Source organism: Procambarus clarkii, chromosome 32, assembly GCF_040958095.1.
Source record: "Procambarus clarkii isolate CNS0578487 chromosome 32, FALCON_Pclarkii_2.0, whole genome shotgun sequence".
Lineage (NCBI taxonomy): Eukaryota > Metazoa > Arthropoda > Malacostraca > Decapoda > Cambaridae > Procambarus > Procambarus clarkii.
The window spans coordinates 34,769,884-34,787,383 of NC_091181.1; the positions used below are offsets into that span (position 1 = coordinate 34,769,884).

General features: G+C 48.6%; 1 protein-coding gene across 1 annotated transcript in view; it reads left to right on the forward strand.

Moving 5' to 3' along the window:
* Positions 1-17,500, forward strand: part of LOC123759412 (ADAM metallopeptidase with thrombospondin type 1 motif A) — a 353,349-nt gene that overhangs the window by 25,727 nt on the left and 310,122 nt on the right.

Below are 17,500 nucleotides of genomic sequence, written 5' to 3' on the forward strand. Positions count from 1 at the left end.
CCATTGTTTCGTGTTCTGTCTTGTGTTGATACTTTTAATACCCTATTAATATCCTCTAATGCCACATCATCCTTCCCACCTCACTCAAATGTAATGCCACATCACCCTTCCCACCTCACTCAAATGTAGATATAAAATCAGGGAAACGCAAGTTCTAATCAGTTGTGTATTTGTGAAGTCTTTGAAAATGTAATAAGTTTTACGAAACGCGCCCGTGTCGCGTCAGACTAGAAATAAAAATGAATTTTGGAGAAGTGATTTTTGATTTACCTCCAACAGTGAAGCATAATGTACGAAAGATTGAGAAAATTCGTGTTAGAATTATTAATCTTACTTTTTCGGTCATATTTAATAAAATATATATATATACATATATATATACATATATATACATATATATACATATATATACATATATATACATACATACATATATATACATACATACATATACATACATATATATATATATATATATATATATATATATATATATATACATATATATTATATATATATATATATATATCCTATATAAACTGTTACACTATGATTAATATGTGTTTGTGTACTCCCCTAATTGATCTTGCGGGGGATTGAGCTTCGGCTCTTTGGTCCCGCCTCTGAACTTTCAATCAACCAGTGTACAGATTCCTGAGCCTAATGGACTCTTATCATATCTACACTTGAAATTGTGTATGAAGTCAGCCTCTACCATATCGCTTCCTAATGCATTCCATTTGTTAACTACCCTGTCACTTAAAAAAGTTCTTTCTAATATCTCTATGGCTCATCTGGGTACTCAGTTTCCACCCGTGTCCATTGTGCGTGTGCCTCCCGTGTTAAATAAATTGTCTTTATCTACCCTATAAATTCCTCAGAGAATCTTGTATGTGGTAATCATGTCTCCCCCTAACTCTTCTTTCCAGCGATGTGAGGTTAGATTCCGTTGTCTGTTCGCGTAGCTGTGTGTGCGCGCGTGTGCACGCGCTTTGAGATAGAGGATTAACCTTACAGCCTGTGTGTGTGTGCGCGCTCGCGCGCGCGCATTAGTGCAGATACCACATTTGTTTGTTTGTCTGTGGCAACCCGGATGCGAGGTACCACCACCGGGTTTAAGCCTTGCGATGATTTATACTCATTTCAACTCTGCTCATTGCTTTCTAAGAGTGAGCAATTTGTTTATCACCTCAGCCCCTTATACCAGCGAACAAGTGAGTTTGTACAGTGATTCACGCTCCGCCTCTTTTGATCACAATGTTGCGTTCTTCTTCGTTCTTTTATTGAGTATCTTCCTCATTAAAGATGCACTCATCTGCACGGAGCTGCTAGACACCGCAAATGTTATGGCGGAAGTGCTGGTGATTGAGGTAGATATCCTAGATGTGGTTAGTGTCCTAAGTCAGTACTGGTAGATCTTCAGCAGTTTAAGGACCAACTAATATAGACAGTGCTGCTTGGAAGACGCCACAAGCCCAGCCTTAAACATCATGCTGCTTGGTGACTTAAACTTACGGCACCTGAAGTGTAGGAATGGCTAATATAGTTCTATCGCAGATTATCTAAGGAAGCATTCTGAACGAACAGTCACACACACAAATGACCTCTTACGATTGTGTGTGTGAGAGAGAGAGATATTACGATTGTTGACCAGACCACACACTAGAAGGTGAAGAGACGACGACGTTTCGGTCCGTCCTGGACCATTTTCAAGTCGATTGTAAGATTGGTTCAGGACGGACCGAAACGTCGTCGTCCCTTCACCTTCTAGTGTGTGGTCTGGTCAACATATTTTAGCCACGTTATTGTGACTCGTCGCCTGCATATTATGATTGTTACTGGTGTTTGCCGTACACCAGCAAACAGTGGAGCCATCTAGACCAAAAACCCTCTCTAGACATTGTTGGGATCGAACTGTCGAAAACCCAACACATTTAAAATAGGTTTGTTCCGAGTGTTTTTCTTATGTTTCTTTGTAATATAACGGGGTACATTAATTTGATCAGGTGTCATTCTCAGCATGACCTATTGTCAGGTGTGACAAAGGACAAGAAATAGTTTTGGAAAAGACTGCATCATGGATATATTCGGCTATATAACGAAATACATAAGAGAGTACATTATATACAATATAATACATATAAACTTGAGATACTATGACCATGAGAAAGTCGTCACTTATTCGGTAATTCCTCCCACTTAAGGATCATTCACTTTTCCGGAATTAGTACCACTATCAGGAAACTGCGTGTTACCTCAACGCCGACCTCTAAATATCAAAGACTGTGACTTCCACAACTTTCGTCTACCATGCCGCTAGGTCCTCGCGTCCTTTTCCTTGGTGAGGGTGGAGCATACTCAAGATAACCTCAAGATAACTGTAACAGTTGGGTCCAGCTGGTCACACACACACACACACACACACACGCGACAACTGGACGTCGACGCGATGGAGGGGAGTATAGATTTCTGTTCAGTTCATTCTCCGACCAGCAGTCATTGCCTCGCCCGGTGTTCTGATTGGCTAACAGAAATTCCCGCCACCGGACGAGCCACACCGTGCTGACTGTTAACGACCTTCACGGTCGTTAACCTTGTTCTTCCTGGAATATTGAAAGTATTACTATTAAAAAACAGTGCCTGTTTTTTTGCGACGCAATAACACGATAAAGCAGTCCATAAGAACATACATTGTATAACTAATGCGTTACACTGTCAGTCTTGGGTACAAGTCCGAAATATCATCAAGTGCTCCAGTATTCATATGGTATTTACCTAGACCTTACCTTTACAATCAGTGATCTTGAGATGATTCGGGGCTTTTAGTGCCCCCGCGGCCCGGTCCTCGTCCAGGCCTCCACCCCCAGGAAGCAGCCTGTGACAGCTAACACCCAGGTACCTATTTTACTGCTAGGTAACAGGGGCATAGGGTGAAAGAAACTCTGCCCATTGTTTCTCGCCGGCGCCTACCTGGGTGATGAACTGGTTAGGAACATAATGATTACGAACACATGTTAAACGGTTCACGACCTAATTGAAGATCAGACAAGCATCGACAGTAGACCTGTTCAGCAAGTCTCAACTCTAAGAAGAGGAGAATTCAGCAAATTATATTTTAATAATAAACAGATTAACTGGGAACTAATAAACCAAAACCTAACACAAATAAACTCGAAAGAAAAGCAAGATAATGGAAATCTAAATTAGTTATTATTATTATTAACATCTTTATTGACAAAATTAATTAGAATTTTGCAGAATCTGAGGATTTCGATTAAGTCTTAAATTAGTGCCTCGAGAAAATAGGCACAGTGCCGTCAGAAATATGCTCAAATCATATACTACTAAGAAAAAAAAATAGATGCCAATTCGAACGTTCCCTCCGAAGAAAAAACTCGACCAATTCAAAAGCCGCACTCTCTCTCAAGAACGACAAGGAAGGGTGTGCAGAGAAACAGAGAAGGTCCAGCTAAAGCTACAAGACATAAAATTCAGGAGAGGTAAAAAGAGCAGAAGGATTTCGGTGAAATAGAGAGGCACGCAAAATACTTTCTCTCCAATGCAAAATCTAGAACAACAACTACATTAGCATTTGGCCCTTACACGAGGGCGATGGAACTTTCGCAGATGACAACAAAGAAATAAGTGAAATACTGAGGGCACAGAAGAGTTCTGTTTTAAGTAAACAATTATACACACTTAAGGTCGATAATAATCCAGAGGTATTCTTCATGAATGTGACACCAACATCAGATCATATTTCAGATGCCACCCAGACCCTACAGGACTTGGAAGTAGTCATGGACAGCATGTATATGGACAGCATGTATATGGACAGCATGTATATGGACAGCATGTCTTCCCACCAAACACACACCGAAACTACGACGTTGGTACAACGTTCGAACAAGTTTTAACACTTCCTAACCAGTTATAACAACCAATATAGCAAGTTGTAACAACGTTCTAATACGTCATAAACACGTTAAGCCAAGATGTAACAACTTTATTACAAGTTGTAACAAGCGGAAAATAGAGACAGTTTTGGTTTGTGTTTTCAGGGTTTGCACTCTGCACCTGCCCTAAATTCCTGAAAGTCTGTAGTGATTGGTTATGACAAATCCTAAACATTATTTGGAGGTGGAGTTCCCAATATCTCCAGCTTTGAATGGGGCTGTAAGTGTGCAGCAGTTATTCCATTCTAGAGAGCACTCTCTTAAAAAAAGTACTATCATTGGTATGACATCTCTTGATTGAAGGGTTCTTGTTATCCAACAAGTTTTTCTTGCAGTTGTGGCAGCTACTTTATTGTGTTCTTTGACAAATAAGGTCTTCCGACATGATTGCTCCCAAATTATGTGCATAGTTTTTCTCAATAATGTGGTTTGACTGCATTTTATATGTGATTTCCGCTTTGATATTTTCTTTGTTTTCTCCCATAGCGCAGTAGCTGGAAATCTATCCTCATTAAACATCATGTTATTTTTTGTGGCCCATTGAAAGACCTGATTAATATCAGATTAGAGATTTGCTGTTGTCTACTCTCATGAAAGTCCTGGTGTCAACCGCAAAGGCTGATACAGTACTATAGTTTGTGTCTGATATGAGGATGAGGAAAAAGTACCTGAGCAAGGACGGTACCTTGGGGACGTGGGGGGGGGGGGCTGAGCTTTCATTATAGACGATCCGGATTTGACTGTCGAATATTAAACTCTAGGTTCTGTTCGTTAGGAAGATATATATATATATATATATATATATATATATATATATATATATATATATATATATATATATGTATGTATGTATGTATTCTACATCTTCATAGGCCGAAGGAACTGAACACAAACTGTTCTTGTTTATTGTTTAAGATTCGCTACGTGGAACAAAAAACTTCCAAGTAGCACGGGCTATGGTGAGCCCGTTGTGGACTTACCTGGCACAGGAGCGGGGCTGTAAGTGTGAATACAAACTGACAGAGATTACAGTACATATTACATATTAAATGAAGAGATTTGAGGGACTACCCAGTCAAGGTGGAGTTTGTAATATTAACCGTGTATTCTCATGGCTTGAGGAGTAGGCGCAGTGTAGTCTGGTAGTTCTAAACATCTTGTAGATGGCTAGACGTGTATAAGTGTAAGCTGCCTACTCATAGGACACGGGAGACATCTCCCGTCCACGAGGCTAACCATAGCCCGTGCTTCTTGCCCTGCTCCTGTGCCAGGTAAGTTACGGGCTCACCATAGCCCGTGCTACTTGGAACTTATACTGAGTAGCTGAATCTATAACAACAACAACATGCTTATAGGACAAGTTACAGCCCCACTTCTGTACCAGGTAAGTCCACTATGGGCTCACCATAGCCCGTGCTACTTGGAACTTTTTGTTCCCAGTAGCTGAATCTATGACAACAACAATTGCTCATAGGAGTTGAATGTTTGACATGTAGTGCTTCAGCTATGACTAATCTAATGTTTCTGTGGAGTATTTAGGTGTTATTGGTCAAGATACGTTGGGTGATGGTAGGTGACATTTAATCACCTTCAAGGTACACAACTGAAGGAATCCGTATTAGGACAATAGATACTTCCCGTCCTCTCTCTATCTTCCTCTTTTCGTCACCCTATTTTTTGTAGAGGTGTGTGTGGTAAGAGCGAAGGGTGGGTGTGGGACAGGCATAGGAAGGAGATGGGACGGGCCAAGGAAGGGGTTATCTTCTTGAGGTTATCTTGAGATGATTTCGGGGCTTAGCGTCCTTAGGCTTAGCTGTCATCAGGGTGAAAGAAACTATGCCCATTTGTTTCCGCCTCCACCGGGGATCGAATTCGGAACCTCAGGACGACGAATCCGAAGCGCTGTCCACTCAGCTGTCAGGCCCCTGGGGTGGAACGGACGAAGAAAGAAGGGTGGGACAGACGAAGGGAAGAGGGGTGAGACAGACGAAGGGAAGAGGGGTGGGACAGACGAAGGGAAGAGGGGTGAGACAGACGAAGGGAAGAGGGGTGAGACAGACGAAGGGAAGAGGGGTGAGACAGACGAAGGGAAGAGGGGTGAGACAGACGAAGGGAAGAGGGGTGAGACAGACGAAGGGAAGAGGGGTGAGACGGACGAAGGGAAGAGGGGGTGGGACAGACGAAGGGAAGAGGGGTGGGACAGACGAAGGGAAGAGGGGGTGGGACAGACGAAGGGAAGAGGGGTGAGACAGACGAAGGGAAGAGGGGTGAGACAGACGAAGGGAAGAGGGGGTGGGACAGACGAAGGAAGGGGAGGGAGGGTAGGGAGGGAGGGAAGGGACCGGGGCAGCGCGTGTTCTCTGGTCAACTCCCCAAACCAGTTTTTGCGCGGGTAATTGCGGCGCTGGTACATGTAGGTCAGGCGCACGCTCGCCTCAATGAATGAACACAGAGCACACCCACCACACACCGCCGCTGTGCACACACACACAGTACCCCGGGAGCTACCGGGTACACCACACGGCGGGCGTCTAGGGGGGCCCCTCTCCTCACTTGGCTTCCTGGTGTATTCACCTAGTTGTGTTCACCTAGTTGTGCTTGCAGGGGTTGAGCTCTGCTTTTACTCCTCAGGGTGGTCAATACTACTCTCCTCCTCTCAACTAGTAATCAACTGTTACTAACTACCTTGAGGTTACCTTGAGGTGCTTCCGGGGCTTAGCGTCCCCGCGGCCCGGTCGTCGACCAGGCCTCCTGGTTGTTGGACTGATCAACCAGGCTGTTGGATGCGGCTGCTCGCAGCCTGACTTATGAGTCACAGCCTGGTTGATCAGGTATCCTTTGGAGATCCTTTGGACTACTAACTATTTTGTTTTCCACACACACACACAGACACAGGAAGCAGCCCGTAACAGCTGTCTAACTCCCAGGTACCTATTTACTGTTAGGTAACAGGGGCATCAGGATGAAAGAAATTCTGCCCATTTCACTACACGACACGTAGTGCCCATGTCTCCTCTGCCCATTTGTCTCTGTTGGCTCCGGGAATCGAACCCGGGCCACAGGATTACGAGTCCTGTGCGCTGTCCACTCAGCTACCAGACCTCAACACCTGCCTACACCCGCGACAGTCAGGACCTCAATACATGCCTACACCCGCGACAGTCAGGACCTCAATACATGCCTACACCCGCGACAGTCAGGACCTCAACACCTGCCTACACCCGCGACAGTCAGGACCTCAACACCTGCCTACACCCGCGACAGTCAGGACCTCTAACACCTGCCCGCGACAGTCAGGACCTCAACACCTGCCTACACCCGCGACAGTCAGGACCTCAACACCTGCCTACACCCGCGACAGTCAGGACCTCTAACACCTGCCCGTGACAGTCAGGACCTCAACACCTGCCTACACCCGTGACAGTCAGGACCTCAACACCTGCCTACACCCGCGACAGTCAGGACCTCAACACCTGCCTACACCCGCGACAGTCAGGACCTCTAACACCTGCCCGCGACAGTCAGGACCTCAACACCTGCCTACACCCGCGACAGTCAGGACCTCAACACCTGCCTACACCCGCGACAGTCAGGACCTCTAACACCTGCCCGTGACAGTCAGGACCTCAACACCTGCCTACACCCGCGACAGTCAGGACCTCAACACCTGCCTACACCCGCGACAGTCAGGACCTCAACACCTGCCTACACCCGCGACAGTCAGGACCTCAACACCTGCCTACACCCGCGACAGTCAGGACCTCTAACACCTGCCCGTGACAGTCAGGACCTCAACACCTGCCTACACCCGTGACAGTCAGGACCTCAACACCTGCCTACACCCGCGACAGTCAGGACCTCAACACCTGCCTACACCCGCGACAGTCAGGACCTCAACACCTGCCTACACCCGCGACAGTCAGGACCTCAACACCTGCCTACACCCGCGACAGTCAGGACCTCAACACCTGCTTACACCCGCGACAGTCAGGACCTCAACACCTGCCTACACCCGCGACAGTCAGGACCTCAACACCTGCCTACACCCGCGACAGTCAGGACCTCAACACCTGCCTACACCCGCGACAGTCAGGACCTCAACACCTGCCTACACCCGTGACAGTCAGGACCTCAACACCTGCCTACACCCGTGACAGTCAGGACCTCAACACCTGCCCGTGACAGTCAGGACCTCAACACCTGCCTACACCCGCGACAGTCAGGACCTCTAACACCTGCCCGCGACAGTCAGGACCTCAACACCTGCCTACACCCGCGACAGTCAGGACCTCAACACCTGCCTACACCCGCGACAGTCAGGACCTCAACACCTGCCTACACCCGCGACAGTCAGGACCTCAACACCTGCCTACACCCGTGACAGTCAGGACCTCAACACCTGCCTACACCCGTGACAGTCAGGACCTCAACACCTGCCCGTGACAGTCAGGACATCAACACCTGCCTACACCCGCGACAGTCAGGACCTCTAACACCTGCCCGCGACAGTCAGGACCTCAACACCTGCCTACACCCGCGACAGTCAGGACCTCAACACCTGCCTACACCCGCGACAGTCAGGACCTCAACACCTGCCTACACCCGCGACAGTCAGGACCTCTAACACCTGCCCGCGACAGTCAGGACCTCAACACCTGCCTACACCCGCGACAGTCAGGACCTCAACACCTGCCTACACCCGCGACAGTCAGGACCTCAACACCTGCCTACACCCGCGACAGTCAGGACCTCAACACCTGCCTACACCCGTGACAGTCAGGACCTCAACACCTGCCTACACCCGTGACAGTCAAGACCTCAACACCTGCCTACACCCGTGACAGTCAGGACCTCAACACCTGCCTACACCCGTGACAGTCAGGACCTCAACACCTGCCTACACCCGTGACACTATCAAAGAACAACACAGTCCACCTTCCAAATCCGTCAGATCCCCTGAGATCAAAATGAATTGGCTGTTCAATCGTCTAAGGTCAACACGGTTGAAGAACCAATTCTACTCTTGGTTAACGAATTTTCCATCCTAATTGACTTTGTATTGATTTTATGAATAATATTACTAGTGCTGTGAATATTACAATAATGATGAAGAGATATATTCATTCCTGTCCGTTCGAGCCAGGAATTTTTGGGTTGACAGATCAACGCCTGTCTAATTTTCTTCGGTTTCTGTCTCGATCAAGATGATGTGGTACCCGCGGGGGAGACTGAGTGACGCCTTCTCTCAGCGTTGCTCTCTTGTTTTCCCACGACGCACAACATCCACCGTCATAACGCAATTGGCAATGCACGCATTTAAACAACGCACTTAGCCTAACAATCTGATGCGTAGAAAACGGGGATTGTGTTATGTTTGGTGAGCGTTGCTTTTTATAACGCTCACAACATTGGGTCATAACATACCACAATGACGCGTTTGTGAGAGGATGATGGGTTGGCCTAAACAAAACAAAATAATAGCGCTCCAAAAAAAGATCTTTTGTAGTACTGCTTTTGTAGAGGAGTGCGTGAAACAAGGCAAGAACCAAGATCTAGATTCATGAAGCAGTTACGCGAGTACTTACGAACGTATACATCTTTCCTCAATCTTTGATGGCTTTGGTTACATTTATTAAACAGTTTACAAGCTTGAAAACTTGCCAATCAACTGTTGTTATTGTTATAAACAGCCTCCTGGTGCTTCGGAGCTCATTAACTGTTTAATAATCGTAAACAAAGCCGCCAAAGATTGAGAAAAGATGTACAGGTTCGTAAGTGCTTGCGTAACTAAGCAGGTGTTGCATATCCCAGTACTGGTCTAACAAAAGCGGTGTAGATTGCTTTGAACACGTCCTGATTTAGGTTCCTAAACGACATTCTAATGTTTGCCAGCATTCCATATGCTGCTGATGTCACCCTGCCTTTGTGTGCCTCTGGTGTTAGTGATGGAATTTGATCCACTCCCAAATCTATTTCTCAGCAGCATACCGTGCTGAGAGAGAAGAATGTGGTCGAAGTCCCGCACTAGGAGACCGTGTTAAGGGACGTCCAGAGTCCCACACTAGGAGACCATATTAAGGGACGTCCAGAGTCCCACACTAGGAGACCATATTAAGGGACGTCCAGAGTCCCACACTAGGAGACCGCGCTATGGGATGTCCATCATAGTTAACCGTATCGCTCGGGGCCAGAGAGGTTGGGGCAGCCAATACTTAAGGCTTAAGGAGAGAGCTCTTTTTCCAGTGGTGCCGATGGTAATTGATGTCGTCAGCGACGCTGATGGATGACTTTGTATTATGATGAATGGAGGTTCCAACAGTCTCATCCATCACACCCTTGGACGGTCTCCTTTCTTCAGGAGACCAGAGCCCTTTAAGGTTGGCATCACCTCTTAAAGAGATGCATTCCGTTAAAACACGCCGTATATAGCGTCCATTTATTGACAAAGCTTAAATTACATTGTCTGGAAAGGCGAAGAATTAGGGGGTGACATGATAGAGGTGTACAAGTGGATAAATGGACTTAACAAGGGGAGGGATATTAATAGAGGTATTAAAAGTATCAACACAAGACAGAACACGAAAAAATGGGTATAAATTAGATAAGTTTATATTTTTAGGAAAGACCTGGGCAAATACCATTTCGGTAACAGGGTTGTTGATTTGTGGAACCAATTACCCTGTAACATAATAGAAGTAGGATCAATTGATTGTTCCAAGCGTAGGTTATATATATATATATATATATATATATATATATATATATATATATATATATATATATATATATATATATATATATATATATGAATGAGATAGAGTGGATATAAATAGGAGCTGCCTTGTATGGGCCGATAAGCCTTCTGCAGTTATACCTTCATTCTTGTGTTGTTACGTATAACATAGTTTACTCACGAGAAGATCAGTGATGACTTTGGTAATGACAGCTTGGAGCGCCCCCGTGGCTTCCTGCAAATCTTTCACGTCACATTCGCCTACAAGCCACAAGTGGTGATGGGGGGGAGCTGGGGGAAGGAGAAGGGATGGATTATATTTCATTATAATCATATTAAGCATCAGCCTTGCCAGCTCGTCTGTAGTTTTTGCTAGGCTGCCTGGCGTCGGCGGAGAGTTGTGTCACCTCCGCTTTAGGCTCTGGCTAAATCCTCAACCGTATTTTGCTGTATATATTTAGTTCGGATCGATTTTTTTTCCCTTTGTTATTTGTTTCTGTTTCAACCTTGTACGGTCGTGTTTGCTCGCATGATAACTTGTCGTATCTGTGGTATTGGACTTTGTAAGCTCGTGAACTAGCGAACGTTAGGTATGTTTATTTTTCTTATTTTATCAGTTAATAAACTTGTCGTAAGAGAAGCTAGAGCGCTCAATGCTCACGACGCAGTCAATACTTGTGTATAAACAGTTGTTTTCTTTGCTTATCAACTTATCTGAATTATCAGAAATGCATTTATATATATTGCATCACCAGTACGTGTTGTATAGTGCGGGTGTTCCTACTGGCCACCTCTCGCAGGCTACTGGAGTCCGTGGTCACCTTCCTCAGGCTATTGGAGTCCGTGGCCACCTCCCTCAGGCTATTGGAGTCCGTGGCCACCTCCCTCAGGCTACTGGAGTCCGTGGCCACCTCCCTCAGGCTACTGGAGTCCGTGGCCACCTTCCTCAGGCTACTGGAGTCCGTGGCCACCTCCCTCAGGCTACTGGAGTCCGTGGCCACCTTCCTCAGGCTACTGGAGTCCGTGGCCACCTCCCTCAGGCTACTGGAGTCCGTGGCCACCTCCCTCAGGCTACTGGAGTCCGTGGCCACCTTCCTCAGGCTACTGGAGTCCGTGGCCACCTCCCTCAGGCTACTGGAGTCCGTGGCCACCTTCCTCAGGCTATTGGAGTCCGTGGCCACCTCCCTCAGGCTACTGGAGTCCGTGGCCACCTCCCTCAGGCTACTGGAGTCCGTGGCCACCTCCCTCAGGCTACTGGAGTCCGTGGCCACCTTCCTCAGGCTATTGGAGTCCGTGGCCACCTCTCTCAGGCTACTGGAGTCCGTGGCCACCTCTCTCAGGCTACTGGAGTCCGTGGCCACCTCCCTCAGGCTATTGGAGTCCGTGGCCACCTCCCTCAGGGTACTGGAGTCCGTGACCCCCCCCCCCCCCATCAGACTACTGGAGTCCGTGCCCCCCCTCCCCTGAGACCCCAGGAGTCCGTTACCCCCCTCCCCTGAGACCCCAGGACTCCGTGACACCCCCCCCTCCCCTGAGACCCCAGGAGTCCGTTACCCCCCTCCCCTGAGACCCCAGGACTCCGTGACACCCCCCCCTCCCCTGAGACCCCAGGACTCCGTGACACCCCCCCTCCCCTGAGACCCCAGGACTCCGTGACACCACCCCTCCCCTGAGACCCCAGGACTCCGTGACACACCCCCCTCCCCTGAGACCCCAGGAGTCCCTGACACCCCCCCCCCCCTCCCCCCAGTCCCCAAAGACCATACAAGCCACACAACTCCGCCTCTCGCTTACTGCCTGCGTGAGTAATATTTATAGAGTGTAAATAGACTTGCTTTAAAAAAGTCTTTGATATACAAGAAGGAAAAGTGAGGGGAAAGCAACACTCCGAGTAATTCAAGCCTCTGGTGGCCACCATGGACGGATTTTGTTTTCTTTTGGTTTAGTGAAGAAAAAAAACTGGTTGTGGTGTTTGTTGGTTACGACATGTACTCGGCTAGTTGTGCTTGCGGGGGGGGTTGAGCTCTGGCTCTTGGGTCCCGCCTCTCAACCGTCAATGAACTGGAGCCTATTGGGCTCTTATCATATCTATACTTGAAGCTGTGTATGGAGTCGGCCTCTACCACATCATTTCACCGCTCGAGGACGACGTCTGCTTCACCGCCCGAGGACGACGTCTGCTTCACCGTCCGAGGACGACGTCTGCTTCACCGCCCGAGGATGACGTCTGCTTCACCGCTCGAGGACGACGTCTGTTTCACCGCCCGAGGACGACGTCTGCTTCACCGCCCGAGGACGACGTCTGCTTCACCGCCCGAGGACGACGTCTGCTTCACCGCCCGAGGACGACGTCTGCTTCACCGCCCGAGGACGACGTCTGCTTCACCGCCCGAGGACGACGTCTGCTTCACCGCCCGAGGACAACGTCTGCTTCACCGCCCGAGGACGACACCTGTTTCACCGCCCGAGGACGACGTCTGCTTCACCGCCCGAGGACGACGTCTGCTTCACCGCCCGAGGACGACGTCTGCTTCACCGCCCGAGGACGACGTCTGCTTCACCGCCCGAGGACGACGTCTGCTTCACCGCCCGAGGACGACGTCTGCTTCACCGCCCGAGGACAACGTCTGCTTCACCGCCCGAGGACGACCTCTGCTTCACCGCCCGAGGACGACCTCTGCTTCACCGCCCGAGGACGACATCTGCTTCACCGCTCGAGGACGACGTCTGCTTCACCGCCCGAGGATGACGTCTGCTTCACCGCCCGAGGACGACCTCTGCTTCACCGCCCGAGGACGACGTCTGCTTCACCGCCCGAGGATGACCTCTGCTTCACCGCCCGAGGATGACGTCTGCTTCACCGCCCGAGGACGACCTCTGCTTCACCGCCCGAGGACGACCTCTGCTTCACCGCCCGAGGACGACCTCTGCTTCACCGCCCGAGGATGACCTCTGCTTCACCGCCCGAGGACGACGTCTGCTTCACCGCCCGAGGACGACTTCTGCTTCACCGCCCTACGCTCCCCTCTTTCAAGACCACACAGCATCGCTCCTAAACCCCTCTCCCACCCCTCCCTCTTCCCCCCTCCCTCTTCCCCCCTCTCTCTTCCCCCCTTCCTCTTCCCCTCGTCCCTCTCTCTCTCCCCCCCTCCCTCTCCCCCCTCTCTCTCCCCCCTCCCTCTCCCCCCTCCCTCTCCCCCCTCCCTCTCCCCTCCTCCGTCTTTTTGGCCAACTTCCCCTATGTACTTCCTCCTTCCACCGCGGGTAAATTTGGACACATTTTTGGGCAGTAAATGTTGATGTTCCTGTGGACTAGCCTCTCACACTGAGTCAACTCTCGATCTGTTCCTGTGTCCCCCTGTACCTGAGTCCCGGTGGAGAGGAGCTTGCCGTCTGCACGCGCGTGTGTGAGTGTGCGTGCATGAGCGAGCGCGTGTAACCATAAGCTTGTGCGTGCGTGAGGGGGAGATTAACGCGCTGGCCGAGGGGCGAGTTCAACGAGAGAATCATGAGGAACTGACCTCAATATTTGTCTTAGTCACTTGGCCGTTTTCTTCCTGCCCCTTCCATCTTCTTCTTCCCCTCCCCCTCCCATCTTCTTCTTCCCCTCTCCTATCTTCTTTCCCCTTCCCACCTTCCCCTCTCCCCTCCTTCCCACATCTTGTAGGGACATGAGTGTGTGGGATGGACCGAGCCAGATAGTTCACTCTCCTGGATAAATAGTCATTGAATGGTTGCCCTAACCCACCCTCGTTCAGTGCCCGCCTGTTCAGCGCCCACCTGTCCAGCACCCACCTGTTCAGCGCCCACCTGTCCAGCACCCACCTGTTCAGTGCCCACCTGTTTAGCGTCCACCTGTTCAGCACCCACCTGTTTACCTGCTGTTGGTGGTTCCGGGAATCACTGACCCCTGGGCCCACTTCACAGACCCCACGGCCATTGTTAAAAGCAAACTTGAAAACTTTTTTATGTAAATCGCCATAGGTCTAATGTGAGTAAACCTCAATATATGAGCAGTGGGGGTTTATGTAAACTTGGCCATGGTGGTGCATTTGATTGCTTGTGTAAACTGGTTGACGTATAATAAGCTGTGTTATAAGTGGAGATTTGTGAATAAATACTGCCACTTTGTATGTATAAGAGAACTTTATGTATAAGTGGCCAGTATGTATGCATGTTCTGTATGTATTCAGTCCGTTCTCTCGATTTCCCCCTCCGTAAAAAAAAATAGTGGATTAGCCTAACTAAAAGCGTCGAAACTCGACCAACCTAACCTAACCTAACCTAACCTAACCTAACCTAACCATCCACAGCCGATTCTCATTAGTCCCTAAAATCGTCAAGACTAAGGTGGGTTTAATTTTCCTAAACCACCGTCATTTTTACGTCTGGGCGAGTAAGAAATGTAGTGCAGTCAGTAAAAGGACGGGTTGAACTGTATGTATGAGTGTATTCTGTGTGTTTGAGTGTATTCTGCGTGTATGAGTGTATTCTGTGTGTTTGAGTGTATTCTGCGTGTATGAGTGTATTCTGTACGTCTGGGTGTTGCTTTGTGCATACGTCCTTATGTAAATATTCCTCATATCGCTGGAGTTATGATTTTAATTCGTGGGGATAAAATCTTGGTCAAGAGTGTCAACACACTTTAGTCAAAAGTGTCAACACACTTTGGTCAAAAGTGACAACACATCTCGGCCAAAAGTGGCATCACATCTCGGCCAAAAGTGGCATCACATCTCGGTCAAAAGTGGCATCACATCTCGGCCAAAAGTGGCATCACATCTCGGCCAAAAGTGGCATCACATCTCGGTCAAAAGTGGCATCACATCTCGGTCAAAAGTGGCATCACATCTCGGTCAAAAGTGGCATCACATCTCGGCCAAAAGTGGCATCACATCTCGGCCAAAAGTGGCATCACATCTCGGCCAAAAGTGACATCACATCTCGGCCCAAAAGTGGCGAAACACCTTTGTCAAAAATGGTATCATTTTGTCATCATTGTATCATTATCATTACATCACAAACATAATATAAACAAATCATTATTAGAACATTGATTAGTTATTAAAAATATATACATTTCTAAGAATATATCGTGTGGACGTCATCCTGTACAGCCTATATTCTCTATCTTAGAAAGCGAGCAGTTTTGTTGCTGTATAATTGTATTTAGAGAAACATATGGAGTTGTATGTAGTTGTTGAGGCTATGTGGGGCTGGGGGGGGGGAGGGAAGGGGGGGTACACACATATGCCAGGCATCAAGTGCTTGTGTGGGGGGGGGGTGGGGGGGGAGGAGGGGACACGGGAAGTGTGTCAAGGGTAGAGAGCCAACAGCAGCACAGTCACCAGTTAAAAGATGGTTGTCTTGTCTGTCTGTCTGTCTGTCTGTCTTGTCTCATGACCTTAGGCTGCGAGGTCAAGGGTCACGGGGACACATTGTTTTGGGGGTCATTTAGATGCTGTGTTGACAGAGTTATTGTGTGGTAGTTGGTGGTGGGAGAAGGGGGTCGAGTTTTCAGATAGTTCCTCCTTCCTCTCCTCCCCCCCTTCCCACTCTTCCTGTTACACCCCCCCCCTCCCCCACCACCCCTTCTTCCTCTGCCTAGTGTTCGTGAGTCGTAATGAAGTTTGGGATTAATTTTTGAACTAATTAGTAATTAATATTTACATCATGGGGCTGGGTTGCATCATGGGGCCAGCCAGAGGCTTGAGGCCCGCGCAGTAGCACACACAGAGCAGGACGCATCAGCTGTTGCCCAATTTTGGTTGGCTGGAACAAGCTGAGCTGTGATGGTCTGAGCCTCGCGAAACAACAGACACGTTTCGCTTTGCTGGTAATACTGTCAACCCTCGATGGGCGCTGATGTTTCTGTTATTGTTGCCTGATTGTTGCTCCTCCTCAGCTGTATCCTGCTGTACTCGCCAACCCGTCCTCACACTAGGCTGGTTAAAGCAGCGGCCATCCTCCCCTAGACAACCCGTCCTCACACTAGGCTGGTTAAAGCAGCGGCCGTCCTCCCCCAGACAACCCGTCATCACACTAGGCTGGTTAAAGCAGCGGCCATCCTCCCCCAGACAACCCGTCATCACACTAGGCTGGTTAAAGCAGCGGCCATCCTCCCCCAGACAACCCGTCCTCACGCTAGGCTGGTTAAAGCAGCGGCCGTCCTCCCCCAGACAACCCGTCATCACACTAGGCTGGTTAAAGCAGCGGCCATCCTCCCCCAGACAACCCGTCCTCACGCTAGGCTGGTTAAAGCAGCGGCCGTCCTCCCCCAGACAACCCGTCATCACACTAGGCTGGTTAAAGCAGCGGCCGTCCTCCCCAGACAACCCGTCCTCACACTAGGCTGGTTAAAGCAGCGGCCGCCCTCCCCGCATTCATCAATTTTAACATACTGTGTAATAAAAATGGGTTTGTTCTTATATAAAAATTAATATTATTATACATTAAAATTGTAGGTATAGTTAGGCATAGGTTAGGTTAGGTGTTTAGGTTCTGTTGGCGATTATTTGTATTTGAAGTACGTGGGTGAAGCATTTATAAAATTGTGGGTCGAACAGAGGACGTGAGCGAAGCATTTGTTCCGGAAGTGTTCGGACGTCATCAGTTGTGAGTCGTGTGTAAAAAGCTTTTCATTCATAAACAGGGGGTTTGGCGGCTGGATCAACGAGCTTGGATCTTTGTATGCGAGGACGGGCTGTTTATACATATTTAAATACATGTACTTGTGTTACGCGTTGATCTAGAGAATGTCGAAAGTGTTACATCTTTTCACTTATTCATTGGTCTATTATATCCTTACCTC